Source organism: Mytilus californianus, unplaced genomic scaffold (assembly GCF_021869535.1).
Source record: "Mytilus californianus isolate M0D057914Y unplaced genomic scaffold, xbMytCali1.0.p SCAF_12, whole genome shotgun sequence".
NCBI lineage: Eukaryota > Metazoa > Mollusca > Bivalvia > Mytilida > Mytilidae > Mytilus > Mytilus californianus.
In genome coordinates this window covers 45435357-45443225 of record NW_026262604.1, presented here as the reverse complement: position 1 = coordinate 45443225, position 7869 = coordinate 45435357, and positions in this window count along the sequence as shown.

The following is a 7869-nucleotide window of genomic DNA, read 5'->3' as shown; positions in this document are numbered from 1 at the left end:
ACCTCGAATGACAATTTAGCGAATGATTGTCATAGTCCTGAAATGGTACATTCATTTTCAAATCCAAGAACATTTCGTATCGTACTATATCGAACCTCCTTTCATGATAGTTTTTCAGTGTAGGAATCATTGACTTATTGTTCCCAATTGGCTGTATTTGTGTGAATTTTCACAGTTTAAATGATGGGACTTAAAATGTACGTAATAATACATAACATACCCTGAAACAGACGCCCTTCAAAAAGAGAAGCTGCAGACAGTCTATAATCAATAGTTCATCTACACTAAGCAAGTAGGATAGTAATTACATCCACCAAAGTATGCATTTTACACTTTACCATACGGCTTTAAGTAAATAAAAATATATTCTGTATTGAATGAATGCTCTAGCTGGTAATATATTTTATTTATTGTGTGCTTTACTTTTTACGACATATGTTAAAGATAAACACAAAGAGTCTGTGCGCACGTAAAATCGGCTTTCCCCCCTTACGAAGAATGGTTTTGTGTTTGTCTGAAATATTATTCGGAACGATATATTTCATTCTGATGTGTATGGTCATGTTGTTTTCAAGGCTCAACAATTAACATGAAATCCATGTTAGCATAGCGCTATGTGTTCTTTAAATAGCTGTATTCATCAATTTTATTAGAGTAGTAAGATCTTTGAATATTTCCTATTCGGTTCTAACATTATTTATATTGGCAATGATGTTGTACTGCTATCAAGATTTTAATGCTGATACGGGCATCCACACAGTAGTCTTTCTTTATGATTTGTGCTTACTAATCTGTAGGTGGTACTGATTGGACCTTAACTGTGAACTTCATGATATATCTACTAGATTATATAGACTAGCTTTCATTGAAATATTTTTGAAACAAAATGAGTGAAAGTAACCTTGAATTTAAATCAAAACGTGATAAGAGCACTGCAGATTATTTACAGAATCTTAATGTAATGCGTATAAAGTATTTCTACGGGAGACTGGATACAAAATACAAAAGATTTGATTAAAACTAGAAATCAATTGTTTGTTAATAAGTAATGTACTTTTTGACAAATTCCGTTGACAATTTGTTAGCATAAAACTGATGGTAATTATGAAATTAATAGATCTATTTCTTTTTCTGCACGTATTTCAGTAATTTAATCAATAATATCAAAGGAGAAATTATATGAACAGCAGTGAAAGCTACATTTTTACGCTGTTGTAATTTAATATCTTTTGTCTTTTGTACGAATACACAAAATAAGATCATATAGTATGATTGTCGTTGAGAAAAATGTATTCAAGAGTCGAAAAGATGTAGCTGTAATCAAGTATACCAAGCAAAATGCCATTACTTGCCTGTCAATGCAAACTGTTCCAACTATAACTTTGTTTAAAAGACTTAATTAAATGTTGTTTGCCACTGAACATTAAAACAAATCAATCATCATATTACCAAAAAAAATTATGTTCTACAATAAAAACCCCTATTGTTCACTGAAAGAAAAACTAATAATACGGTCATTGTTCTAATTTTGTAATCAAATAAATATCAATTTCAAAAAGTTTCATAAACCCCCTGAATGTCTTCAATTTTTTTAAATAATCCGGTAACATATATGCGCAATAAATAACAATAACAAGTATATCTACTTATTCAAAATAAAACCAGAACTTTCAAATAATATATATACCCTGCCTCATCCGGTCTGTGTTTTCGTTAGATTTTTTTCTGTTTTCTATCGATCTGATGAGTTAAAAGTAAAATCACAAAAATACTAAATTCCGAGGAAAATTCAATCGGAAAGTCCCTAATCACATGGCAAAATCAAATGACAAAACACATCAAACGAATGGACAACAACTGTCATATTCCTGACTTGGTACAGGCATTTTCAAATGTAGAAAATGGTGGATTGAACCTGGTTTTAGTTAAGCCATTTTCAACTGATTTTTATAGTTTGTTCTTATTTTGTCCTGCAACACCACTTTCCCATGTTAGGGAGAGAGTTGAGCGCTCACAAACAGTTTAACCTCGCCCCATTCTTTATGTGCCTGTCCTAAGTCAGGTCCTGTAGTTCAGTAGTTGTCGTTGATTCGTGCCTGTCATATTTGTTTTTTGTGAATTGTTTTGTTATAAATTAGGCTGTAGTTTTCTCAATTGAACTGTTTCATATTTTTCATGTCGGGGCCTTTTATATCCGACTATACGGTATGAGTTTTTATCATTGTTGAAGCCCGTACGGTTGCCTATAATTACTCACATCCACTTAATTTGAACTTAAATGGATACTTTTCCTACCGGCAATCATACCACATCTCCTTATTTTTATATTACTAGTGAATACTCTCAACGTCAAGTTTTAAAAGAGTTACCCATCAATACACAATTGTTTGTAATAGAAATGCAAATTCTTGCAAAAAAACGTGTTTAAACTCAATCATTTTAATGTAAATGTTACTTTGGTTTATGGTTTAAACCAACACATCATTTCAAAATAAATCAAATAGAGGATGCCTTTGATAACTTTGTCTGTTTAGCCTTGATCATTAATTGATTGATATGCATTCATTGATTGCTGTTTTATGCATTAAATTAACATATAGTATTGCAAATGTAATGTGAACAGTTGCTTCATAATTTTAAGACATGATAATGTCATAATGAAAATATTCTACAAATCATGATACAAAAAGAATTTGAATTATCTTTTAACGTGTATTCGTTGACAGACTTACTTATTCTGCTCACATCAACATAATTTTCTAAGAAAAATGTAATAACAGCAAATTTGAATATAACAATATTCGTATTCTCATGTCAGTACCAAAGTAATAGATACTTGTGTTTGTAAGTAAAACTTTCTAATCATTTCGGTTTCATGTCGTATATTAAGGAGGAAAAGTATAAGTTTGTTAAAGTTATGGAGAACAATGGTATTCACAAATATCCCTGGCGACATTGCGCGTTGTGGAATGTTCTGCATTATTAAATGAATTATTATAAAGAATACAGAAAAAATATCGGCTGTCTTTTAGGTGTAAACAAATGATATTGCAAAACATACACTGTTTGTAAAACGTTATTTGAGTAAAATTAGTAACTATTGTATGATTTCCAAATAGGGAAACATACCTACATAGACCACACGCGTGTATGTAAATAACAAGTCTTTATATACCTATAAGGAGTTATTTTCTTTCAGAACGATAGTTCATTCTTTCACAGAATCCACCCGGATAATACCATGTTTCAATGAAATATGCTTCCAGGCATAAAGTAATGACCTGTGTAAGGTCATTATTTTCCCTGATTAAAATGCAAACTATAATTTACTTAAACATTTGATTCGTTTGATAGCAATGGTTTGTTGTTGCAAATTGGGGTTTACTTTTTAAAGTTTCATCCTTGATATGTTTAAAGCAGCAACAATCTTTTCCTCTGTTTATTAGACTGAAACACCAAAAATCATCGTTTACGCACATTTTAACTATTGATACAAATAATGTACAGTTTTGTTAATTTATCGCTACAATAAAGGGACATTATGTGAGATGAATTTAATGCAAAACATATCACAACACCTTTAGAACAAGCCGGACTGAACACATTCGTGTGTAGGATCTTGAAAATCTTATTGATTCACACTGTATTGTAACTGTATCATACTTTGACCTACATGTATATATATTCATTTTTCGTGCAACGTGTAAATTTATCACGATTTCGTGCTCTCATCGTGCCAGTTCTTAATTTTTTACATTAAAGTATACCTTTTATTCTATTAAATACATGTATTCTTATTTTCCGTAGAATAACAGCCACGTACTTGATAATGGGGGGTCGGGGATAATTATATTTAATCCTGATTCTCTGTTAAACAAATGTATTACTATTCAAAAGAAAATTATTCTGAATAATTCATTAACAAATGTTAAAAAACAATCTGCTTTTCCGCAGTAAAAATGTCATGAAAAAGAATTAAAATAAAATGGCACCCCCTTTCATAAACTAGGTTGATACAATAATTAACTTACAAAGTGACTTGTATTTTTCATGCACCGTTATTGGGCGGTAACAATTCATTTGTGTCCTGCTTCATGCAGTTACAGTACTATGATTATTGGAACTGGATAATGATTTCTAATGTTAATATCAAATTACTTTATTACCAGTCAAATAGATTCCCTTGCGTTCATTCAAGTTAGTTTAAGATGTGGTTAAGCTGCGTCAAACTAGTTAACCACACACCCTTTAAACGAAATCAAACTGATGTTAAGTCCTTTTAAACTTTAAAGTGTCCGCCTTTTTGTAAGGTAGAACAGCATCCCCGTTTATCTATCGTTAATCCGTTCCAAACTGTATCGATTTTAGTCAGATAAGTACCTCTAACAAATATTCACAATTAAAAAGAAATAATATCAAGAATCTAATACCAATATACTAGTATAATTGATACCAAATATAAACTGAAAAACTGTTTGTCTCGAGTCCGACAGTGATATGCTAGTCATTACTAAATTCATACGTGTAAAACTATACAATTTTATTCATCTGCTTTAGAAATAAACAATTTCATTCCAATATAATACCTGAGACTACTTTAGCACATAGTGTTTTAGGTAGTGGTATCGGATTAAACACACCGACCAAGGATAATTAAAATGGTTGACGTCAAAATTAGAGTAAAGGAAAACGTGCAACCGTAGTACGTAATGGGACCCGTCATTGCACTTTTAAAAATAATAAAGACATACTGTAACACTTGGTATCAACGTATATTCATAATCAAAAGTATTTTGAGGATTTCTAGCTGCAACATGGTATTAATTTCACGTGGATATTATTCGTACTTATATCAAACAATATTGTTTGAACTCAATTATGATTTCAAGCAACCGTTAGGAGTTACCGTTTCACGAACGGTTTATAGCTTAAATCCCTTAACTTTGCAAAGGACAAAAGGAAGCTAAAATATAAGATCCATTTATATATCTTCAATCTGATTTTCGCCTGTTATATCATAATAGCAGTATAAATTTTGATGGGTTGGTTTTTAGAAAACATGACAAAATAAATAAAATATCGAATTATTTTGAAAAAGGGGGAGGGGGGCCATAACTAGGCAACGTTTGGTATAAAGAAAATCTTGAATAACTACAAAAGTAGCTACATTTAGGGGGAGGCTCGCGCACCGTAAATCCGCCTTTACACATGTCAACCCTCCTGGACACGTTTTTCTAACTCCGAGCAGACCAGTCTTTGCTCTTCCTCTTTAAAGATGCTTGCGCAGCAAATACCACTTTTAAAGTTTCTGTTTTGATCCAGCCGGGGTATGAACCCACGGCCTCTTTTACTATCACACGCTCGTCACGCTTGGTTGGGAAGACATGACACGTGGGGTATGTCAAACACTGCTAAGGACCCCTTATTGCACTAAGGACTTATAGTATGCCACTAAGGACTAGAAGGGATGCTATTACATGTAAACAAAGTTCATATCATGGTAGATATTGATATTTAATGCATACATTCCAAATTTAATCGAAGAATCACGAATGAATGTATAATTGAACAATGATTAGGCACGTGCCGGTTTTTCATTGATTTTGCCTTAAATCCGTGAACCGAAAGACACGTGTCAAATTACATAACTGGTTACCTTTTATCTTAAAAAAATGAAAACAAATATTAATTTGCATAAGAAAATAACCCAGACATTATATTTGTTTTTCATACAAATACTTAGGAATTTATCATTGTTTTTAAATCTTTTTTTAATTCAACATCTATAGTTTAAAATCTAATGTATACATCGGTTAATTTAATGATAAAATATAGAAAACTGTTTACTGTTTTTTTTTATTAAAGAAAAAATGTTTGTCCCGAGAAAAAAAAAGCACCCCCCCCCCCTTTCGACGACAAACACAAATTGATTGCACTGAATAAATTCAACTACCACCTAACCAAATGAAATTATTTACATACTTGAACTCGTCTAAGTAATATAACGAATTCAATATGTTTACGGTACAAACAGACAACAGACACAAAGTGGTAGATATAATTGTGTCTTATACTGTTTAATTCATTTTTATAGCAAAATTTGATTGATTGAGTGTTGGTTGCCTAACGTCCAGCGGCAAACATTTCATGCATATTCAAGACGAGAAGTCGTGTGAGAAATAAATAGATATAATAAATTTCAAATTTTCTCATTATTTGGTAAGAGGGTGTTTTTTAAGATATTTAAATTTGTACGAATCATATTTATTTCTGACAAAATTATATCTTTTGCTCTAAATTAAGACATACGATTCTGAAAATATTAAAAACATTGTAACGTAAGTCTCAGGAATTATTCGTATAATTAGGCTTTTGAACATTTAAACTCGCTGCATTTGTTTGCACCTGTTGTATTAACAATATGTTATCAAGATGCAGTTGTTCATAAGGAAAAAGGGACAAATGAAGCAAACCAACTTCTAAATCTTCAATTCCGGGAGATTTTTTTTTTAATACTTGAAAAAAAAGTTTTCAGATCATCTTCGAGAATCCTGACGTCAAATATTTCTTCGTTAGGAAATTTTAATAGGAAAGGCATGTTCTCGAATTTTCCTATCCATCTAGGCAAATGTGTCTACATGTGCGTCCAATGCTTACTATGCAGGAGTAAAAACGACTCAAAAAGAAGAGATCCCTGTGGAAAAAAAATCTGATCATTTTTTAACTCGATAAGTTAAATTTTGAACCGATCATCAATATCTGTTTATTTGTAAGTTAAGGATGTACTTAGGTAAGGTTTAGAAATTTTTGTCAACTGTTCGGACTCCTTGGTTTTTTTTTTGCAATACAGGGTAAAATATATTGCCCAATTACACCCATTTTTCTTTTCATATACGACTGCAATAGCTCTATAAAGGTCATTTACCAAAATTTAAGCAGATTCTAGATTTCTTTTCTTTCGATTTGAGACCCAAATAATACTAAAGCAAATATATGGTAAAGGTCCGAGTCAGCCTTTCATCAATATCTGTTTATTTGTAAGTTAAGGATGTACTTAGGTAAGGTTTAGAAATTTTTGTCAAATGTTCGGACTCCTTAGTTTTTTTTTTGCGATACAGGGTAAAATATATTGCCCAATTACACCCATTTTTCTTTTCATATACGACTGCAATAGCTCTATAAAGGTCATTTACCAAAATTTAAGCAGATTCTAGATTTCTTTTCTTTCGATTTGAGACCCATTTAATACCAAAGCAAATATATGGTAAAGGTCCGAGTCAGCCTTTTTCCGCCATTTAAAAAAAATAATTAATATCCCAAAAAGGAGCTCCATAATCTATTAATATCGTTAGCTTATTTTGTTCCTTAACTGATGCTTTTCTGACGTATAGTATCAATTCTAAATTCTAGATTTTTTTAATTTCATCTAAGTACATCCTTAAGAATTACCTTCCTAAATAACTAGTATCATTCATATTCAATTCAACAGTGTAGATGTAATCAACTTAGTCATTGCTTTAATACCATTCCATTAGATGATCCATTCTCAGTCATTTTTGGCATTTAAATTTTTTGGATTCGAGTGTCACTGATGTTTTTTCTTTAATACGAAACGCGCGTCAGGTGTAAAAAAAATCATCACAAAATTATAAGGCTGGTATAATTAATGGTCCTATCTGTTTTATTCAGGTTACATGTTATATTCAAGTAATAATACAGTTACGCAGGGTTTATGGTTGACAATTTTGACTAGATCTAAATGGATTGATGTTTAACTTTCTACTGTGGTAAGTGTTTTGGTCAAGTCAATGAAACATATTACCTTAGAGTATAACTTAATTAAAAGAAACTATAATGAAAAAAAAAAAG